The sequence below is a fragment of the Artemia franciscana genome, chromosome 4, assembly GCF_032884065.1.
Source record: "Artemia franciscana chromosome 4, ASM3288406v1, whole genome shotgun sequence".
NCBI classification, from domain to species: Eukaryota; Metazoa; Arthropoda; class Branchiopoda; order Anostraca; family Artemiidae; genus Artemia; species Artemia franciscana.
Window position 1 is genome coordinate 17,995,725 of NC_088866.1, and position 23,302 is coordinate 18,019,026.

The 23,302-nt window shown below is 35.1% G+C and overlaps 1 protein-coding gene and 1 non-coding gene across 4 annotated transcripts in view; both read right to left on the minus strand.

The window, feature by feature from the left end:
* Positions 1-23,302, minus strand: part of LOC136026091 (uncharacterized) — a 194,780-nt gene that overhangs the window by 37,118 nt on the left and 134,360 nt on the right. The gene's annotated exons all lie outside the window — the stretch shown is intronic.
* On the minus strand, positions 10,037-10,109 carry Trnar-acg (transfer RNA arginine (anticodon ACG)). Its single transcript has one exon. It is a non-coding gene; the product is annotated as a tRNA-Arg (tRNA).

The following is a 23,302-nucleotide window of genomic DNA, read 5'->3' on the forward strand; positions in this document are numbered from 1 at the left end:
ATGGGAAAAACAATCAGTATTAAGATCTATACCACATTTTTCTAATGATTGAGCTTGAGCTTTGTTAATGGTGATTGCAAATGCTAATCGAATTGGGAATTGCAATCTTTTAAATTGAAAAGGCAGATCCATTGGAATCATGGGAATGCGAGGAATAAGAACAGCCTCACCCTCAAAAGGCCCTGTCAAGATTGTGGCCTCTATTAGGTTTTCCATTGTTTTGTTTTTTTTACGGCAAGTCGCGTGCCATTACAAAGCTTTGGTGGGTTGATATTTCTTAAAAGTATTATTGCTACGCCTATTTTTAGTTGTAGCACGTGTGGTGGAAACCCTGAAAGATCCACGGAATTTAAAAATTTAGATGGATAATTAACCGCTTCATTTAGTTCCAAAACTGTGTCGACTGACTTGTAAAGGACTGCCTGGTCTCGAATCTTGGTCAAAACAATATTGTTGATTTCGTGGACGTCTATATTTTTGGGTGCGAGAATCGCTCTTTCACTTAGCCATTTATTATTTTTATAATTTTTTAGAATATTCGGAAATACTTTTTCAATCAATTCATTTTTGGACGTCACTAAATTACAAAAATCAGCAGATAGTTGTATACGTCCTGAAATTGAGTCTACTGGGATCTTTCCGTTTCCAATTGCCAGCAATTGATCTGAAAATGTTTGACCAGAGTCATCGTTTTGCAATCGGACACGCATATTTGTAGTTAATTTTGATGTTTTTACGTGTGCCCATAAATTAGAATTTTTCAGGCAAGCATTCATTTCGTCTGCAGGAGTTGATCTAGGTATTATAGGTAATGTTTGCCTGAAATCTCCCGCAAGCAATATTAATGTGCTGCGAAAGGGTTTTGAATTACCTCGCAAATCTTTCAAACTTTGATCCAGAGCCTCGAGCGATTTTTTGTGTGCTATTGTGCACTCGTCCCAAATAATAAGTTTGCATTGCTGCAATGCTTTACCCATCCCAGATGATTTGGAAATATTGCACGTGGGAGTTTCTGTAGAATGCGAATTCAGAGGCAATTTCAAAGCGGAATGAGCAGTTCTTCCACCAGGCAGCAACGTTGCGGCTATTCCGGACGACGCAATTGCCAACGCTATATAATTATTTGATCGAATTGATGCCAGAATCAGTTTTATCACAAACGTTTTACCAGTACCTCCTGGCGCATCCAAAAAGAAAATTTCTCCAACGTTGTTATCGACACAATGCATTATCGTATCATAAATGCATTCAATTCAGAATTTCTATCACTGATGAAGTACAATTGTAAAGATGTATGATTCTCGCCTGAGAATGGCACGCTTTCTGTTCTTTCTTTCTCTATCAGCCTCAAGCCTGTTTCCTTGCTGTTCTTTTGATTCCTCGGCACGCTTTCTTTTCTGACTTTCTCTATCAGCAGCAAGTTTTTTGGCATAGACTCTTTGAGCATCTTCCTCGGCTGTTGCCATTGTAAGTTCATCAGTCATTTTAAAGTTAAACATTAATAGATTTCTACGTGAACGCATGTCTTAAATATCTTCAATGACGTCACCGTCATAACAAAAATGACGACAACTAACTTCATGATGTCAGCAACACACAAACATGACGTCACCTGACAGACACATCCACAGACAACTTATTTTTATATATATAGAAGATAGATGTCCCGGTGTCCCGGTCGTCATTTGTGTCCCGATGTCCCGGTCTGTAATTTCGTCAGTCGACACACAAACATGACGTCACTCGACACATACACACACAGACAACTTGTTTTTATGTATATACTGGTGGGGGCGCTTCGCGCCCCCCAAGCCCCCCCCCGCGCGTAAGTCGTTATGCGCCATATTAGTTACGCGCCATTGTAGTTGTGTCCCTATGTCCTACCTGTGAATATAGATAGATATATATATTTATGTTTTTAACTACGTAAAACTTGCAAATATACAACATTCTTTGCTGTCCCATTGTCTGTGCATATAAACAGATTGTCAGGTTTACCGACTCTTGAACATGCAACATATAATGGTCCATGGGAAAACAATCCGTATTCAGATCTATACCTCATGATTGCCCTTGAGCTTTGTTGATGGTGATTGCTTATCGACCATTCCCTGTGTCGCGGTCGTCATTTATATATTCCCCTGTGCCCCCCGGCGTCCCCGTTGTAGTTGTGTCCCTGTGTCCCGGTCGTCATTTATATTCCCTGTGTCCCGGTCGTCATTTGTGTCCCGGTGTCCCAGTCTGTGATTCCTCTTTGAGTGTCCCGAGCGTCATTTATATTCCTTGTGTCCCGGTCTGTATATACATTCGTTTTTGAATTGGTCTTTTTTTTAGTTTTTAGTTTTTTACCTTTTTTTTAGTTTTTTTTTAGTTATACCTCATGATTCTAATGATTGTCCTTGAGCTTTGTTGATGGTGATTGCTAATCGAACATTCCCTGTGTCCCCGTCGTCATTTATATATCCCCCTGTGCCCCCCGGCGTCCCGTTGTAGTTGTGTCCCTGTGTCCCGGTCGTCATTTATATTCCCTTTGTCCCGGTCGTCATTTCTATCCCGGTGTCCCGGCCTGTATATACATTCGTTTTTGAAATGGTATGTGATGAAATAAATTTTTGTATTTTTCCCATTTTTTTCTTTTTTTTTTGTTTTTACTTTTTTTTTTAGTTTTTTTCTTTTTTACTTTTAGTTTTGTTTTTATTTTTTTTAGTTTTGTTTTTCTCCTTTATTTTTCATTTTTTTCCTTTTTTTCTTTTTTTTTCTTTTTTAGTTTTTAGTTTTTTCGGTTTTTTAGTTTTTGTATCAGTTTTTAGTTTTTTTTCTTTTTAGTTTTTTTGTGTTTTTTACCTTTTTTTTAGTTTTTTTAGTTTTTTTTACTTATGTCCTGGTCGTCATTTATACTCCCTGTGTCCCGGTCGTCATTTGTGTCCCGGTGCTTTGTTGATGGTGATTGCTAATTGAACGAATATAGATAGATGTGTCCCCGTCATCATTTATATATCCCCTTGTGCCCCCCGGCGTCCCCGTTGTAGTTGTTTATTCCCTGTGTCCCGGTGTCCTGGTCTGTAGTGTCATCTTTTTAAGTGACGTCATATACAAAGCCTTATATACTTATAATGACGTCATATGCAAACCCACAAACAAACAAACATGCCTACAAACAACTTATTTATATATATATATATATATATATATATATATATATATATATATATATAGATGTAGTTTCTTGTTTAGTTTTTCTTTTTTTTTAGTTTTGCAGCTTTTTTAATTTTTTTAGCGTTTTTTTCTTTTTAGTTTTTTACCTTTTTTATTTTTTTACTTTTTTTAAGTTTTTCTTTTTAGGTTTTTTCTTTTTTTAGCTTTTTTTCGCGCCATATTAGTTAAGCGCCATTGTAGTTATGTCCCTGTGTACCACCTGTGAATATAGATAGATATATATATGTTTTTAACTGCGTAAAACTTGCGAATATACAACATTCTTCGCTGTCCCATTGTCTGTGCATATAAATAGATTGTCAGGTTTACCGACTCTTGAACATGCAACATATAATTGTCCATGGGGAAAACAATCCGTATTCAGATCTATACCTCATTATTCTAATTATTGTCCTTGAGCTTTGTTGATGGTGATTGCTAATCGAACATTCCCTGTGTCCCGGTCGTTATTTGTGTCCCGGCGTGCCAGTCTGTAATTTCTCTTTGAGTGTCCCGTTCGTCATTTATATTCCCTGTTTCCCGGTCGTCATTTGTGTCCCGTTGTCCTGGTCTGTAATTTCGTCAGTCGACAAACATGACGTCAGTCGACAAACAACTTCATGACGGAATAATGCTCAATCCTCATAATGACGTCAGTCGACAAACATGACATCAGTCGACACACAAACATGACGTCAGTCAACAGACATGCAACTTATGAATTGGGATAAAATTTAAGCTTTAGTGTAAAGAACGAGGTACTGACGATGGGGTGAATCCCCTCATATATGTAATAAAAACATGAGAATACAAAAGTTCTTTACGTAAGCAAATTTATAAGTTACGTAAATCTTTTACCAATAAAAAGATTCGTAAAAAATTAAAAGTTCTAATTGCCTTTTTAATTAACCAAAAAATCGGGGGGCAACTAGGCTTCGTCCCCCGCTCTTTTTTTCTCAAAATCATTCGATCAAAATTATGAGAAAGCCATTGAGCCAAAAAAAAAAAAATGCAAATTTCGTTTTGATTATTCCTCTGCGGAGAGCCAAAATCAAAACATGCATTGATTCAAAAACGTTCAGAAATTAAATAAAAAAAACAAGTTTTTTTAACTGAAAGTAAGGAGCGACAGTAAAACTTAAAACGAACAGAAATTACTTCGTATATAAAAAGAGGCTGCTTCCTCATCAACACCCCGCTCTTTACGCTAAAGTTTTTTACTGTTTTAAAAAGAAGAATTGAGAGAAAGAGTCAAACTTTAGCGTAAAGAGCGAGGCGTTGATGAGGAAGCAGCCTCTTTTTATATACGAAGTAATTTCTGTTCGTTTTAAGTTTTACTGTCGCTCCTTACTTTCAGTTAAAAAAACTTGTTTTTTTTATTTAATACATATAGTGACGACTTATACTTGCTTACGACACGACTGCCTGCCAATGGATTATTCTTTATGGCTGATTGTGTATAGCTATGCTGTTTGACCTATGTGATTGTATGGATGAGTAGGGTTAAGGCCTCGTTCAAGTGCTGATCTATATTAATCACTAAAGTAGGAAAACAGTCTTCCTTTTCTGATTCTGTCTTTTATGGTCGTCCGTAGTTGTAAAGGCTATAAACGCCTGAACACAATCCTGACCTGAGAAAGGGGAAGGAAGGGCTACTCTTATTGAGCTTTTAAAGAATTTTCCTTTTCATTACTCTTCACACTCTTTATTAATACGCGGATGATTTAAATCATGTTAGCATGTTTGTATATATTAACATACATATGATGTATAACATTTAAATGTATAGCGTATTTAATATTCAAGTATATTTAAATGTTTACTCACCTATAAACATTAGATGTTGAATATACTTATATGTTGAATACACACACACACATATCTGATACCTGACATATATATCAGGTATCACATATATGATACCTGACGCGGGGATGCCATGGATATTCTGTGGTAGCCACAACACTGTGCTGGGTAGAGAATTTAGAGTGGCGAAACCCTATATAGGTCAGTGTATTCTCCTGATGAGCCCTTATGTTGGGTGTTGCCTCTGAATTATTTGTCTATATTATTTTTTCTATTGTTCGGTAAATGACGACTTATACTTATTGACGACATGACTGCCTGTCCATGGATTATTCTTTATGGTTGATTGTGTGTGGCTATACTGTTTGACCTATGTGATTGTATGGATGAGTAGGATTAAGGCCTCATTCAAGTGCTGGTCTATATTAATCACTAATTTAGGTAAACAGTCATCCTTTTCTCCTTCTGTCTCTCTTTTTTTTTTTTTTTTTTTTTTTTTTTTTTTTTGTGTTTGTGCTGTTGCATTGGTGATTTTTCTTTTCATTAGATATATACCTCCCTTCAGAAACAAATTCTAGCGGCATTCTCGAAGTTTGGTCATCAATTTGAAGTTTCATCTTATCAATGATACGTAATTTGAGGGCGACTTAAGGGTGATACTCCCCCTGCCGAGGTTGCCGAGGATTATGCGCAAGAAATATATAATTTTACTGAATATGCTTTTTCCCTTACCAATGACATATGACTTCCCAGCTTCTATGTATCCTATGTACTACTTTTTATTGATTTATATACCCTTTAACAAGTAACCACTATTTTGCCACTGATATTCTTGTTTGTATCTCCTAATTTGTTAAAACCCACTTATTTTTTGTTTGACACAAAGTCAATTTGATTGTATTGCTAGAGAAAGTGATTTTCCTTGTTGTTCAAGGCAGGGACTGTAAGTTTCCTATATAGGGTTTTCGGCCATGGCGATTGAAAATGGTGTAGACATAATTTTGTTTCGTTCTAACGCCATAAATAGGGGTTTCAGACTATTTTCCAAAATTCCCACAAATTAGTCTTCAAAATAACATTTTGCTATTGAGACTAACTTAGATAATAGTTACCATTTCTGAAATAGCTAGAAATGGCGATTTTTCTCATTATATTTAAAAACCAATTTTAAATTTTTGGTTACTACAGACCGTGGTGCCTTCCGCTACAACCGTGATAGCGGGAAAGAATTGTACGTCTAGCTTAAATTGGAATTGTTTCTTCCTTTTCTAAAATTTACATCCTGCCACAATCATGCTTACATTTAATTAAATCAATAAACATGTTTTTTATAAATGAAAGTAATGAAAAACGTAAAAACTCAGAACAAACTGGAATCAGTCTATGCATGGGGAGGGGATTGCACCCGTTCACCCCACTCTTTATGTGAAGATTTAGCTAATACTTCCCACAAGCGTTTTAGAGTGCAACGAATGGTAACTGTATGTGTTTTTATTTTATGATTGCTGTATTATAGGATAATTTCTATACTTTTATAAATAAACTAGCTGTTGGGGTGGCGCTTCGCGCCACCCCAACAGTTGGTGGGGGCGCTTCGCGCAACCCCCCAAGCCCCCCCGCGCGCGTAAGTCGTTACGCGCCATAATAGTTACGCGCCATTGTAGTTGTGTCCCTATGTCCCACCTGTGAATATATATATATATATATATATATATATATATATATATATATATATATATATATATATATATATATATATATATATATATATATATATATATATATATATATATATATATATATATATATATATATATATATATATATATATATGGTTTTAACTACGTAAAACTTGCGAATATACAACATTCTTTGCTGTCCCATTGTCTTTGCATATAAATAGATTGTCAGGTTTACCGACTCTTGAACATGCAACATATAATGGTCCATGGGAAAACAATCTGTATTCAGATCTATACCTCATGATTCTAATGATTGCCCTTGAGCTTTGTTGATGGTGATTGCTAATCGACCATTCCCTGTCCCGGTGTCCCGGTCGTCATTTATATCCCCCTGTTTCCCCCGGTGTCCCCGTTGTAGTTGTGTCCCTGTGTCCCGGTCGTCATTTATATTCCCTGTGTCCCGGTCGTCATTTGTATCCCGGTGTCCCGGTCTGTATATACATTCGTTTTTTAGTTTTGTTTTTCTCCTTTATTTTTTTCTTTTTTTTTTCTTTTTTAGTTTGTTTAGATTTTTAGATTTTTTTGTTTTTTTTATTAGTTTTTAGTTTTTTTCTTTTTAGTTTGTTTGTCCCGGTCGTCATTTATATCCCCCTGTTTCCCCGGTGTCCCCGTTGTAGTTGTGTCCCTGTGTCCCGGTCGTCATTTATATTCCCTGTGTCCCGGTCGTCATTTGTATCCCGGTGTCCCGGTCTGTATATACATTCGTTTTTTAGTTTTGTTTTTCTCCTTTATTTTTTTCCTTTTTTTTCTTTTTTAGTTTATTTAGATTTTTTAGTTTTTTTATTAGTTTTTAGTTTTTTTTTTCTTTTTAGTTTTTTTGTAGTTTTTACCTTCTTTTTAGTTTTGTTAGTTTTTTTTTTACTTATGTCCTGGTCGTCATTTATACTCCCTGTGTCCCGGTGCTTTGTTGATTGCTAATCGAACATTCCTTTTGTCCTGGTCGCTTTCTCTTTGAGTGTCGTCATTTATTTTTTTCTTTTTTAGTTCTTTTAGTTTTTACCTTTTTTAGTTTTTTTTTAGTTTTTTAGATAAAATTTTTTTTTAGTTTTTTCCTTTTTTTCTTTTTAGTTTTTTATTGGTTTTTACCTTTATTTTAGCTTATTTTTCAGTTTTTTCCTTTTTTTTAGTTTTTTTTTTAGTTTTTTTTAGTTTTTTACCTTTTTTTAGTTTTTTTAGTTTTTTTAGTTTTTTAGCTTTTTTACTTTTTTTTATTAGTTTTTAGTTTTTTTTTTTGTAGTTTTTGCCTTTTTTTAGTTTTTTCAGTTTTTTTTTTAGTTTTTTATTGGTTTTTACCTTTATTTTAGCTTATTTTTCAGTTTTTTCCTTTTTTTTAGTTTTTAGTTTTTTTAGTTTTTTACCTTTTTTTAGTTTTTTTAGTTTTTTTAGTTTTTTAGCTTTTTTATTTTTTTTATTAGTTTTTAGTTTTTTTTGTATTTTTTGCCTTTTTTTAGTTTTTTTAGTTTTTTAGCTTTTTTATTAGTTTTTAGTTTTTTTTGTAGTTTTTGCCTTTTTTAGTTTTTTAGCTTTTTTATTTTTTTTATTAGTTTTTAGTTTTTTTTGTAGTTTTTGCCTTTTTTTAGTTTTTTCAGTTTTGACGTCACCTGATCCAGTTTTTTCAGGTGACGTCACCTGATCCACAGATCCACAGATCCACACACAGACAACTTATTTTTATATATATCTATATATATAAAAATAAGTTGTCTGTCTGTGGATGGATGGATGGATGTGTCAGGTGACGTCACCTGAAAAAACTGGATTAGGTGACGTCAAAACTGAAAAAACTAAAAAAAGGCAAAAACTACAAAAAAAAACTAAAAACTAATAAAAAAAATAAAAAAGCTAAAAAACTAAAAAAACTATAAAGGTAAAAACCAATAAAAAACTAAAAAAAAAACTGAAAAAACTAAAAAAAGGCAAAAACTACAAAAAAAACTAAAAACTAATAAAAAAAGTAAAAAAGCTAAAAAACTAAAAAAACTAAAAAAACTAAAAAAAGGTAAAAAACTAAAAAAAATAAAAAATAAAAAAAAACTAAAAAAAAGGAAAAAACTGAAAAATAAGCTAAAATAAAGGTAAAAACCAATAAAAAACTAAAAAAAAAGGAAAAAACTAATAAATGACGACACTCAAAGAGAAAGCGACCAGGACAAAAGGAATGTTCGATTAGCAATCAACAAAGCACCGGGACACAGGGAGTATAAATGACGACCAGGACATAAGTAAAAAAAAAAAACTATCTATATATATAAAAATAAGTTGTCTGTGGATCTGTGGATCGTGGATCAGGTGACGTCACCTGAAAAAACTGGATCAGGTGACGTCAAAACTGAAAAAACTAAAAAAAGGCAAAAACTACAAAAAAAACTAAAAACTAATAAAAAAAATAAAAAAGCTAAAAAACTAAAAAAACTAAAAAAAGGCAAAAACTACAAAAAAAACTAAAAACTAATAAAAAAGCTAAAAAACTAAAAAAACTAAAAAAAAAGGCAAAAACTACAAAAAAACTAAAAACTAATAAAAAAAATAAAAAAGCTAAAAAACTAAAAAAACTAAAAAAAGGTAAAAAACTAAAAAATAAATAACGACCGGGACACAGGGACACAACTACAACGGGGACACCGGGGGAAACAGGGGGATATAAATGACGACCGGGACAAAAAAACTAAAAAGAAATAAAAACTAAAAACTAATAAAAAAAACTAAAAAATCTAAAAATCTAAATAAGCTAAAAAAGAAAAAAAAAAGGAAAAAAATAAAGGAGAAAAACAAAACTAAAAAACGAATGTATATACAGACCGGGACACCGGGATACAAATGATGACCGGGACCCGGGACACAGGGAATATAAATGACGACCGGGACACAGGGACACAACTACAACGGGGACACCGGGGGAAACAGGGGGATAACCTGACAATCTATTTATATGCAAAGACAATGGGACAGCAAAGAATGTTGTATATTCGCAAGTTTTACGTAGTTAAAACCATATATATATATATATCTATATTCACAGGTGGGACATAGGGACACAACTACAATGGCGCGTAACTATTATGGCGCGTAACGACTTACGCGCGCGGGGGGGCTTGGGGGGGGCGCGAAGCGCCCCCACCAACTAGGTGTTGGGGTGGCGCGAAGCGCCACCCCAACAGCTAGTAGATTTATAAAATTTATAATTTTCCCAAGAATGCTGGTGGTACATGACACCTCTCATGTTTTTTACTTCCAAGTCAAATCAAATCAGTAGTTTAACCTGGCTCGGATATATCTGTAATAAAAAAAGTAACCGAGGTTGCCAGGATTCGAACCTGGAATCTTCTGATCCGTAGTCAGACGCGTTATCCATTGCGCCACAACCCCTTAACTAACATATGTCTAGCAAATAGTGTTGATAAGCCAAGAGAATAATAACTATATAACTAGTATAATGATGAAAATTGAATACTTTATTAGACAAATCGTCAAGGTCGTTTGTCAATTATTAAATTGGGAGCTTCGGCGTTTGCTGAACATCTCAAAGACAAAGAATAGTTCATCATTAAAGCCATTCTTAACCTAGTTCATTTTAGTTCATTTTTAACGTGATTCTTGAGGACATCAGTTAGTTTGCTTTGACTAGTGATAGAATACAGTGTTTCACCATGGATATTCAAACTAAGATTTGGGATTTGCCAAGGACCAAAGAACAGCTAATAATATTTTTCCATGATATGGGCTCGTTGCCAAAAACAAAACACTGCGTCCATGAACATATGATTTTGCACTCTTAAGAGAAGCAACATTTTTGGGAGTGTAACACTGCGTCCTGGGAGCATATTTCCAAATTGTAGTTTTCACAATTTTGCTAATAAAGTATTCCTATTTTCATCATATTTTGCTTTATCATTGGCATTAACCAAACTTCACTTCTCGAGTGTTTTATATAATAGACAAGTTTTTAATTATTGAGACTGTTTCGTTTTGCAAAAAAGTTTGAAACAAGGTTTCAGTTACTTTGTGCGATCTCTGTTAGATTTTACTAATGACGCATACCGCCAAAAAGTATTTAATCAAATTTACGTTTATCAAGGGATCTATCCGTATTGCCACAAAAGCCAACTGGGATGTGAAAATCTTCATTTCGTAATAAAAAGGAGGGGAAATTAGAATCCTAACTTCTTTAGACTGTCCAAACGATATTTCAGGGTTGTGCTGTCACAACAGGACTGAAAAGCAAAATGCTTACTTCTCTTTACTGTCATTAAATAAAAAAAACAAGTTTTTTCAACTGAAAGTAAGGAGTGACATCAAAACTTAAAACGCACAGAAATTACTTCGTATATGAAAGAGGCTGCTTCCTCATCAACGCCCCGCTCTTTACGCTAAAGTTTGACTCTTTCTCTCAATTCTTCTTTCTAAAACAGTAAAAAACTTTAGCGTAAAGAGCGGGGCGTTGATGAGGAAGCAGCCTCTTTCATATGCGAAGTAATTTCTGTGCGTTTTAAGTTTTGATGTCACTCCTTACTTTCAGTTGAAAAAACTTGTTTTTTTTATTTAATTTCTGAACGTTTTTGAATCAATGCATGTTTTGATTTTGGCTCAATGGCTTTCTCATAATTTTGATCGAATGATTTTGAGAAAAAAAGAGCGGGGGACGAAGCCTAGTTGCCCCCCGATTTTTTGGTTAATTAAAAAGGCAACTAGAACTTTTAATTTTTTACGAATCTTTTTATTGGTAAAAGATTTACGTAACTTATAAATTAGCTTACGTAAAGAACTTTTGTATTCTCATGTTTTTATTACATATATGAGGGGATTCGCCCCATCGTCAGTACCTCGCTCTTTACACTAAAGCTTAAATTTTATCCCAATTCATTAAGAATGACCCCCTGAATCACAAAAGCCGTAGAATAAGTAGTTGAAATTACCGAAAATACTTTAGCGTAAAGAGCGAGGTATTAGAAGGAGGTGAGCCCCTCATATGGGTAATAATTTCTGTTTGTTTTAAGTTTTATTGCTGTTCCTTACTTCCAGCTGAAAAAGCTTTTTCACTTTTATTTTTTAATTGTTTTTTTTTTAAATAATGCTAGTAAATCCTGCTCTCCCTTCATGGGAATTTTCTTCTCCCATTACAAATTCTCGAAGGAAAGTTCCCCTAGCATATCCCCCTCTTCTCAACCCCTCCCCCAGACCAAAAAAATCCTCCTGAAAACGCCTGTATACTTCCCAATAACCATTACTATATGTAAGCACAGGTCAAAGTTTGTAACTTGTTGCCCCTCCCACGGAGACTGTGGGGGAGTAAGTCGTCCCCAAAGACATAGTTATAAGGTTTTTTGACTACGCTGAATAAAATGGCTATCTCAGAATTTTGATCCGTTGACTTTGGGAAAATAATTAGCGTGGGAGGGGGCCTAGGTGCCCTCCAATTTTTTTGGTCACTTAAAAAGGGCACTAGAACTTTTCATTTCCGTTAGAATGAGCCCTCTTGCAACATTCTATGACAACTGGGTCGATACGATCACCCCTGGGGAAAAAAAAAACAAAAAAAACAAAAAAACAAAAAAACAAATAAACACGCATCCGTGATCTGCCTTCTGGCAAAAAATGCAAAATTCCACATTTTTGTAGATAGGAGCTCGAAACTTCTACAGTAGGGTTCTCGGATACGCTGAATCTGATGGTGTGATTTTCGTTAAAATTCTATGACTTTTAGGGGGCGTTTCCCCCTATTTTCTAAAATAACGCAAATTTTCTCAGGCTCGTAACTTTTGATGGGTAAGACTAAACTTGATGAAACTTATATATTTAAAACCAGCATTAAAATGCGATTCTTTTGATGTAGCTAATGGTATCAAAATTCCATTTTTTAGAGTTTTGGTTACTATTGAGCCGGGTCGCTCCTTACTACAGTTCGTTACCACGAACTGTTTGAAAATTTGTTTTCGAGTCTTGATATGGCACTGAGGCGAAGAAATTGATATCATTACTTTTTTAGGCTGTCTGTTTTTTTTTTTGGATTTGCTTTTTTTGCGAAGCGTGGTGTTTTTTACAACATTGTTGTTTTTTTTTTTTGGGGGGGGGGAGATTTTGTATAATAGAAAGTAAATGTATGAAAAGTGAAAAAATTATTAATTTAAGCTTCGGATTTTGGTGAGGAAATGGTGGCCACTTTACTGGCTATTTTCATCTAATTAAAGCTCCGCATTATATGATATATCACCTCCTCTGTTCATCATAAAACATTAAAATAAAGGCCAAATTCTTTAGAACTTTAATAAAGGTTCGTATAAGTGTATGTATACTTAAAACTAAGTATATGAGTCGACATACTCCTTTAAAGGTCAGAATAATCATATAAGAATAGATTCTCGAAAAATTCTTTATAAAAGAAGGCAAATAATTATGTGTTTATATTTTTTTTATATAGCTGGTATAGATGGGTCTCTGAATTCTCCGTTTGAATCAGTGGAATGGCATCGATTCTTTTTCAAACATTTACTGATGAAATGTTCATAAAAAGTGGAAATTCACACAACTTGAGCAAGCCACGGAAACAAAATGCAACTACCATATTACTGCAGAATTTCTCACCTTCTCATTAACAACCAGTCACTAAATATGGTTGTGTTTTTGTATAGGGATTGCATTTTTTTGTCCATAAAAATATCTAAACTGCTATATACCGCTGAGGATTTTTACACTTATTTTAACACATGCCATTCAATCATATTTCCACGATTAGCTCTTTATAAATCAAAATTTTTATAGGATAATTCTCTTACTTAATTCTAAATCTGAGTCAAATTTCAAATTTTTATTTTTGTGCTCAAAGGACATATCGAGATTTAAACTTTGAACTGGACATCTGAAAATCTCAAGATTAAAAAAAAAAAAAAATTAATTAGAAATCTCCGGAGCTTGAAACCCTGAGAATTTAAATCACCAACCTATAGCTATCAAAGACAAAAATAGCAAACACACAATTATTTGTTTTTTAAGGACTATTTCGACTCATATACTTACTTTGAAGCACATACCTACATGCATCTTTATTAGAGTTCATATTTTTCTGACGATTTGGGTCTTTATTCGAATATTTTAGGATGAATGGAAAAGGTAATACTAGCGAAGAGCTCTAAACTGTCAGGATTCTAGACTGACAGGACTAGCCATTATAAACGTTCACCGAAACATTGAGGTAGACATCGACCGTGTAATAAATAGATATGGCGGGAGTGGAAATATAGAAATAGACTTTTTCTTATAATTAAATGAAAAAACAAAAGTTTGTTCAACTGAAAGTAAGGAGCGACATTAAATTAAAACGAACAGAAATTACTCCGTATATGAAGGGGGCTTTTCCTCCTCAACGTTCGCTTTTCACGCTAAAGTTTGACTCTTTCTCTTAACTCTACTTTTTAAAACAGTAAAACTTTAGCATAAATAGCGGTGCGTTGAGGAGGAAAAGTCCCTTTCATAAACGGAGTAATTTCTGTTCGTTTTAAGTTTTAATGTCGCTCCTTACTTTCAGCTAAAAAAACTTTTTTTTTATTTAATACCGAAATATACCGAACTTTGAAAAGTGGAAATATACACTACGTTGTTATGAAAAGTAAAATTTTGATTATTAAATTTTTGAGATTTCATCAAAGTTGACACTGTTAATTAAAACAGTGTTTTTAAAATTAAACAGTGATTAGTTAGCGCTTTATTGCCCATACTTCAAAACCATCTTTTTAAATATCTTCTATGCATTTCTATCCCTTTGTTGTGTTTTTCTTGTTACACCCCTAAAAGAACTAGTATTTAATGTTTGATATATCTTTAACGGATATACAAGTTGCATCTTTATCCTCATTTTCTACTGTTCATTACTGTAATAGTTACTAAGCAATGCCACAAAGTTAGGCGACATGCTAAATGATTTTACCTATACAAATTGTCACAAAGAGTTCATGACCCCAAAAGATGGCTCAAGTCCATTTTTTTTTCTTGACAATAAAAAGCTTAACTCACTCGCTATCATACAGTTCGTGGTAACGAACTGTAGTAAGGAGCGACCCGGCTCAATAGTAACCGAAACTCTAGAAAAAGGAATTATGATACCAATAGGTACATCAAAAGAATCGCATTTTAATGCTGATTTTAAATATATAAGCTTCATAAGGTTTAGTCTTACCCATCAAAAGTTACGAGCCTGAGACAATTTGCCTTATTTTAGAAAATAGGGGAAAAAATCCATAGAATCTTAACGAAAATCACATCATCAGATTCAGCTTATCAGAGAACCCTACTGTAGAAGTTTAAAGCTCCAATCTACAAAAATGTGGAATTTTGTATTTTTTGCCAGAAGACAGATCATGGATGCGTGTTTGTTTGTTTTGTTTTTTTTCCTAGGGGTGATCGTACCGACCCAGTGATTCTAGAATGTCGTGAGACGACTCATTCTAACGGAAACGAAAAGTTTTAGTGCCGTTTTTAAGTGAGCCAAAAAATTGGAGGGCACCTAGGCCCCCTCTCACGCACATTTCTCCCCCAAAGTCACCGGATCAAAATTTTGAGATAGCTATTCCGTTCAGCTTAGTCGAAAACCTAATAACTATGTTTTTGGGGACGACTTAATTCCTCACAATCCCCGGAGGAAGGGCAGCAAATTACACACTTTGACCATTGTTTACATGTAGTAGTGGTTATTATAAAGTGTACAGACGTTTTCAGGGGGACTTTTTCGTGTTGGGTGGGGGGTGGCTTGGGGGGAGGGGTGACGTGGAAAGGCTTTTCCATGAGGTGCATGTTTTTCTTAGCATTATTTAAAAGAAAAACAATGAGAAAATAAATCATTTTTTTTTCACCTGGAAGCAATGAGCAGCTAAAAAAGATAAAAAATAAAATATATGGTACATAAGGGGGTTCTTCTCCTCCACAATACCTTGCTCTTTACGCTAAAGTATTTTTAGTAATTTCAAACTATCTATTCTACGGCCTTTGTGATTCAGGGGTCATTCTTAAAGATCTGGGATAAAATTCAAGCTTTAGTGTAAAGAGCGAGGTATTGACGAGGGGACAAACCCCCTCATAAACGTAATAAAAATACACAAATATAGAAGTTCGTTACGTAAGTTAATTCGTAAGCTACGTATGTTTATTACTAATAAAAACGTTCGTACAAAAAATAAAAAAAATCTAGGTGCATTGTTAAGTAACCAAAAACTGGAGGGCAGCTAGGCCTCCTCCCCCACCCCCTTTTTTTATCATAATCGTCCGATCAAAACTATGAAAAAGCCATTTAGCAAAAAAATAAAAATAAAAAAATATGAAATTTCGTTTAATTATTCATGTTTGTTGAGCCAAAATCAAAACATGCATTAATTCAAAAACGTTCAGAAATTAAGTAAAAAGTTTTTTTTTTAACTGCAAGTAAGGAGTGAAATTAGACCTTAGAACGAACAAAAATTTTTTCGTATATGAAAGGGGTTCTCCCCTCTGCAACGCTTCGCTCTTTAGCACAAGTTTTTTTTATTGTTTTAAAAAGTACAGTTGTGACAAAGAGTCAAACATTAGCGCAAAGAGCGAGGTGTTGCGGAAAGGAGAACCCCTTTCATATACGGAATAATTTCTGTTCGTTTTGAGTTTTAATTTCGCTCCTTACTCGCAGTTAAAAAATTTGTGTTTTTTTATTTAATAGCGGTCAGAAGTGCAAAGGTAAAAATACAGAAAACAACTACATTTCATATTTATTTATAGATGGCGAACAAGCTTTTTATTTTGTTATGGTGGGGTGGTTTTTATAAGTTGATATTTTGTGTATCAATACTTTTATACCATTTTAATTTCAGCAGGTTTATTAGAACTTTAATCCTAACCGGATTTTAGATTAAATTTACGACCTTTTCCATTACCGACCTACGACACATAATTGTGTGTAAATTGCGGGTATTTCTTTGTTCGCAAGTTTATCGAAGCAACCTATTATGCACCCCCCTAAAGAAAATCCTGGATTCGCCCCTGACTCAACCTCATAATTGAAACAAGCTCTATTCTAGTAGCCAGGGTATTGCGCTATTCATTTGCTTGTAATTTTGAATGGATTTTGAATCTGTAAGGTTTAGTTTGTTGCATTAAACTTTTAATAAAAATGCGGAATGTTGAAACATTATCTGGGATTTTTTATTAAATTGAATTTTTATGGGTTTGCCGGTTTATATTAATAAATAGCATTGATATCAGCAGGCCACGTAAAGCCAAAACAAAAATCATGGGCAGTAGAATAGCACTATCTAAGCAAAGATACAGGATCAATCAAAGTATTACCACAGATTGTGTAATATTATATTGTGACACATTTCTCAAATTTAGATAGCAACCGCATTTCAAATTTGAAATCATTAAAAAAATAAAGCTAGAAGTATCAACTTATCTGCTGGGCAGTTTGGCTGAGAATATTCAGAAAATCTGAACAATTCTTGCCATCATTGCGTCAGAAACCTTAAATTAATTAAAAATTGCCAGGGAAGCCAATTGGGAAAGAAAAATGAATTCTATAAGATTTATACAAAAGTTTTTCCTGTGTAAATGAGGGTATGGGGGTTTACATTTCCAGAGGGGAGTTACACTGAATATCGTCTTTATGTGTATAGTTCTCTCCACAAGCAAAGCTCCTATGGCTGCATGAAAAAATGATAACAATAGGTAAGAAAACGGGGTTGGACCGCTTATACGTGCACACAAAATTTCTACATTATGAGAAAAATATAAATGTTTGGTTTAAATTAGCTTTATGCTATTCTCAGCAGGCATTTCGTACAGCGTGCTGATGCAAAGATAAATGTCCAAAAAGTAGCGCCGGTGTTGTGTGAAATGCGACTAATTTCAGTCATAATTCTTAGAACATTTATGTCAATTTTCTTGTTGGAGCTGACTAGAAGAAATATTTAGAACAAGAGCTAAGAGCTCATATGGCACTTGTGACGAGGCAGAAGAGCTAAGAGCCAAGAGATCATATGGTATGAGCTCTAGTAAAATTCTATGAATCAATAGATTGATTTAAAAGGAAAATAAGAGGCTTAATGCCGGCCAGGATTTAAAATAAAGCTCTGAGTCACGATGTCCTCCTATATATCAAAATTCATTAATATCCGATCACCCACTAGTATGTTATAAATACCTAATTTTTTCTAATTTTTCCTCTCCCTTTAGCCCCCCCAGATGGTCGAATCTGGGAAAACGACTTTATCAAGTCAATTTCTGCAACTCCCTGACACGCCTACGAATTTTCATCGTCCTAGCACGTCCAGAAGCACCAAACTCGCCAAATCACGGAACCCCTTCCCCCAACTCCCCCAAAGAGATCGAATCCAGTATGGATTCGTCAATCACGTATCAAGGACATTTGCTTATTCTATCCACTAAGCTTCATCCCGATTCCTTCACTCCAAGTGTTTTCCAAAATTCCCCCTCCAACTCCCCCCAATGTCAAAAGATCTAGTCGGGATTTGAAATAAGAGCTCTGAGACATGAATTCCTTCTAAATATCAAATTTCATAAGATCCGATCACCTATTCGTAAAATAAAAATACCACAATTTTCACGTTTTCCAAGAATTCCGGTTTTCCCCTCCAACTCCCCCCAATGTCACAGGATCTGGTCTGAATTTAAAATTAGAGCTTTAAAGCGCAATACCCTTCTAAATATCAAATTTCATTAAGATCTGGTCACCCTTACGTAAGTTACAAATACCTCAATTTTCAAAATTACCCCTCCCCCCCAACTCCACCAAAGAGAGCAGATCCAGTCCGATTATGTCAATCACGTGTCTTAGACAGGTTTTTACTCTTCCCATCCAGTTTCATCCTGATCTCACCGCTTTAAGTATTTTCTAAGACTTCCGGTTCCCCTCAGCCCCCCCCCCAATTACGCTGGATCCGGTTGAGATTTCAAATAAGAGATCTGGGTCACGAGGTCCTTCTAAATATGAAGCTTCATGAAGATCCGATCACTCCTTCGTAAGTTAAAATACGTCATTTTTTCTAATTTTTCAAAATTAACCCCCCCCCCCCAATAGAGCGGATCCGTTCCAATTATGTAAATCAAATATCTAAGACTTCTGCTTCTTTTTCCTACCAAGTTTCATCCCGATCCCTCCAATCTAAGCGTTTTCCATGATTTTAGGTTCCCTCACCCCAAACTCCCCCCAATGTCACCAGATCCGGTCGGGACTTAATAAAAGAGCTTTGAGACACGATATCCTTCTAAATATCAAATTTCATTGAGATCCGATCACCCGTTCGTAAGTTAAAAATACCTCATTTTTTTATTTTCCAGAATTAACCCCCCCCCCCAACTACCCCAAAGAGAGCGGATCCGTTCCGATTATGTCAATTATGTATCTAGAACTTGTGCTTATTTTTCCCACCAAGTTTCATCCCGATCCCTCCACTCTAAGTATTTTCCAAGTTTTAGGTTTCCCCCTCCCAACTCCCCCCCCCATGTCACCAGATCTGTTTGGGATTTAAAATAAGAGCTCTGAGACACGATATCCTTCTAAATATCAAATTTCACTGAGATCCGATCACCCGTTCGTAAGTTAAAAATACCTCATTTTTTCTAATTTTTCAGAATTAACCCCCCTCCCCAACTACCCCAAAGAGAGCGGATCCGTTCCAGTTATGTCAATCATGTATCTAGGACTTGTGCTTATTTTTCCCACCAAGTTTCATCCCGATCCCTCCACTCTAAGCGTTTTCCAAGTTTTAGGTTTCCCCCTCCCAACTCCCCCCTTCCGATGTCACCAGATCTGGTCGGAATTTAAAATAAGAGCTCTGAGACACGATATCCTTCTAAATATCAAATTTCATTGAGATCCCATTACCCCTTCGTAAGTTAAAAATACCTCATTTTTTTATAATTTTTCAGAATTAACCCCCCCCCCCAACTACCCCAAAGAGAGCGAATCAGTTCCGGTTATGTCAATCATGTATCTAGGACTTTTGCTTATTTTTCCCACCAAGTTTCATCCCGATCCCTCCACTCTAAGTGTTTTCCAAGTTTTAGGTTTTCCCCTCCCAACTCCCCTCCCAATGTCACCAGATCCGGTCGGGATTTAAAATAACAGCTCTGAGACACGATATCCTTCCAAACATCAAATTTCATTGAGATCTGATCAACCGTTCGTAAGTTAAGAATACTTCAATTTTTTCCGAATTACCCCCCCCCCCCCGCCCCAGATGGTCAAATCGGGAAAAAGACTATTTCTAATTTAATCTGGTCCGGTCCCTGATGCGCCTGCCAAATTTCATCGTCCTAGCTTACCTGGAAGTGCCAAAAGTAGCAAAACCGGGACCGACAGACCGACAGAATTTGCGATTGCTATATGTCACTTGGTTAATACCAAGTGCCATAAAAATCAAAAAGCAAGAGGTCAGTATGATACTATACATAGAGGCAAGTCTATATTTATGGGTTTATGTGATTCCGAAACGTAAGGAATAGGACGTTATCAGCGCTTATTAGATATTCCAATGACAAATAAAAGAATCGGTGTTTCAATTAAATACTGAAAATAAAAATTAAAACAATCAAATGATTCATGGAACACATCTTAAATGAAAAACAATACTGGCATAATGAATGAATTTTTAAAAGTATTACGAATTCAGGGAGCAAGAATAGGTTTGAAAATTAATGTCAAAAAGACTAAGCCCCTAAGAATAAAAATAAGTGAAGGTGAAAAGGCGATGGGTAATAAGAAGATCTATTAAGTAGACAGCCTCACTTACCTCAGTAGTATTATTAGTAAAGGTGGTGGGTGGAGTGAAGATGTTAAAAGTAGAATAGCGAAGTTCCAAGATGTTTTTTCACGGTTGAAAAAAAGTTTGAAACAATAGGAAGATAAGTCTGCGAACCCACATTAGAATTCTGGAAGCTAAAGTAACGGTAATGGTAAAGCATGATTCTGACACATAGGCACTCCAAAAAACAGAGGAGGATTTACTAGATGTTTTCCAGAGAAATTGCCAACGGATTGTTTTGGGTGACAGACCATATCTCATACAGTAAGCTGTACGAAAAATGTGGCTTAATCCCGCTTTCTAGGGCTATAATGAGAGAAAGGATGAGAGAAGATGTTGTAAGGAAAGAATTAAGGGCAATGAGACTTGAATAGAGGGTGCAGACTTTGAATAGATTTGGAAGCAGGAGGAGCGTTCTTACGTTGATGTTGGCCGTAGGTGGCTTGGTTCTGCAGTGGGTTATTAGTAGTAGCATTAGTAGTTATCAAACGCGGGAAAGGTTTCTAAGGGTGTATTCCAGAACTCAACTATAGTAAAATATCACTTGCTGTAATTTTCGTTCCAAGACGACAGATAACACAGAATTATAAGAATACTGAATTGCTCAAAGCACAGAATGGGCTACCACGTTAGCCCCTTCTGTGTGGGACTGAAGAAAAAAAACACATACAAAACTTTCCGCAATTATACAGAAGAAGAAAAATAAAGTCTCCAAGGGTGTCTTCAAAAAGTTAATTATTGTTATTGATTATTAAGCATTTGTTATTATTTCTGTTCCAAGACGACGGATAGCACAAAATTCTAAGAATTTTGAATTACTCTAAGAAAAGAATGGACTGCGGTATTATCCCCTTTTATCTATTATAGTAATTTTAGGCGGCAATTTTATTGCCGGCCATATTAGGTAATAACAAATATTTAATGACCGTTAATAATAATTGGGTCCTGGAGCACACCCGAACCATTTCGTCACAAATAAAAATTTATAGAAAAAAAATTGACAAAAATCAAAGCGTGTAGCTGGATAATGTGGTTTCTCATACGGTTGTGCTGGGAGGATTGTTCAAAAACATTAACAATATTGCAATTAACGTCAACTTTTTTTCTAAAATGAAATGGCTTTTCATATTCATTCTGCTAAGATGATGCTGCCAAGTTTCAAACCCAGAAACAAGAATCTTTTGCCCATTCAATTTATAATAAATATGCTAGTTAACGCTGAACATTTCTACTAAGCAAATTACTAAGCGTAATAGCACTAAAAAAAAAAAAAAAAAAAAAAAAAAAAAAAAAAAAAAAAAACGAAAAAACTATCATTGCAAAAGTTTTTAAGCGCATAATAGCAATGAAAAAGAAAACAGAACGAAAGAATTATCATTGCAAAAGTTTGTAAGCGCATAATAGCACTGAAAAAAAAAAGAACGAAAAAATTATCATTACAGAAGTTTGAGATTTGCAGACAATCGCTTTTCGGATAGTCTTTCTGTGATATTTAGAAGAAAGCAGCAACAACGAAACTTTCAGAAACGAACTTCAATATCAAGCCATGAAATCTCTTAAAGTTTTCCAAACAGTTCGTGACAACAAACTGTAAGGAACTTCCTACAGAAGAGTTTCCCGTGAGGGGAAGGAATTTTTCACGGAGGGCGACCCAGATTTACCGCCATCATTTGAAAAATCATCAGAAATTAAATGAAAAACAAGTATTTTCAACTGAAATAAAGGAGCAACATTAAAACTCAAAACGAAAAGGTTATTCCCTCTCCTCGATGCCTTGCCCTTTAAGCTAAAGTTTGACTGTTTGTCCCAATTTTTTAAGAACGGCACGTTAAATACAAGGGTCGTTTAACTAGAATAGGTGCTTTTTTAAAAGTGCTAAATCTTTAGCTACAAGAGCAAGGTATTGAGGACGGGGGCAAGCCCTTCGTATGCGGAGAAATTTGAGTTCATTTTGAGTTTTAATGTTGCTCTTTACTGTTAGTTACAAAAACTTTTTTTTTATCTGGGTTGCAGCGGTAGCTAGCAGCTTAGTAAGAGATGGTCACGTCCCATTGTAAAAAGTAAAATACAGTCAGATCACTAAACTACCGACTCCTAAAACTACAGTCAGACCAAAAAAGGAAGTACACTATTAGAAACCCTTGTCCAATACCCCTTTACAGGAAACCCCCTCCCCAACTACCCCAAAGAGAGCGGATCCGTTCCAGTTATGTCAATCATGTATCTAGGACTTGTGCTTATTTTTCCCACCAAGTTTCATCCCGATCCCTCCACTCTAAGTGTTTTCCAAGTTTTAGGTTTCCCCCTCCCAACTCCCCCTTCCGATGTCACCAGATCTGGTCGGAATTTAAAATAAGAGCTCTGAGACACGATATCCTTCTAAATATCAAATTTCATTGAGATCCCATTACCCCTTCGTAAGTTAAAAATACCTCATTTTTTTTATAATTTTTCAGAATTAACCCCCCCCCCCAACTAACCCAAAGAGAGCGAATCAGTTCCGGTTATGTCAATCATGTATCTAGGACTTTTGCTTATTTTTCCCACCAAGTTTCATCCCCATCCCTCCACTCTAAGTGTTTTCCAAGTTTTAGGTTTTCCCCTCCCAACTCCCCTCCCAATGTCATCAGATCCGGTCGGGATTTAAAATAACAGCTCTGAGACACGATATCCTTCCAAACATCAAATTTAATTGAGATCTGATCAACCGTTCGTAAGTTAAAAATACTTCAATTTTTTCCGAATTACCCCCCCCCCGCCCCAGATGGTCAAATCGGGAAAAAG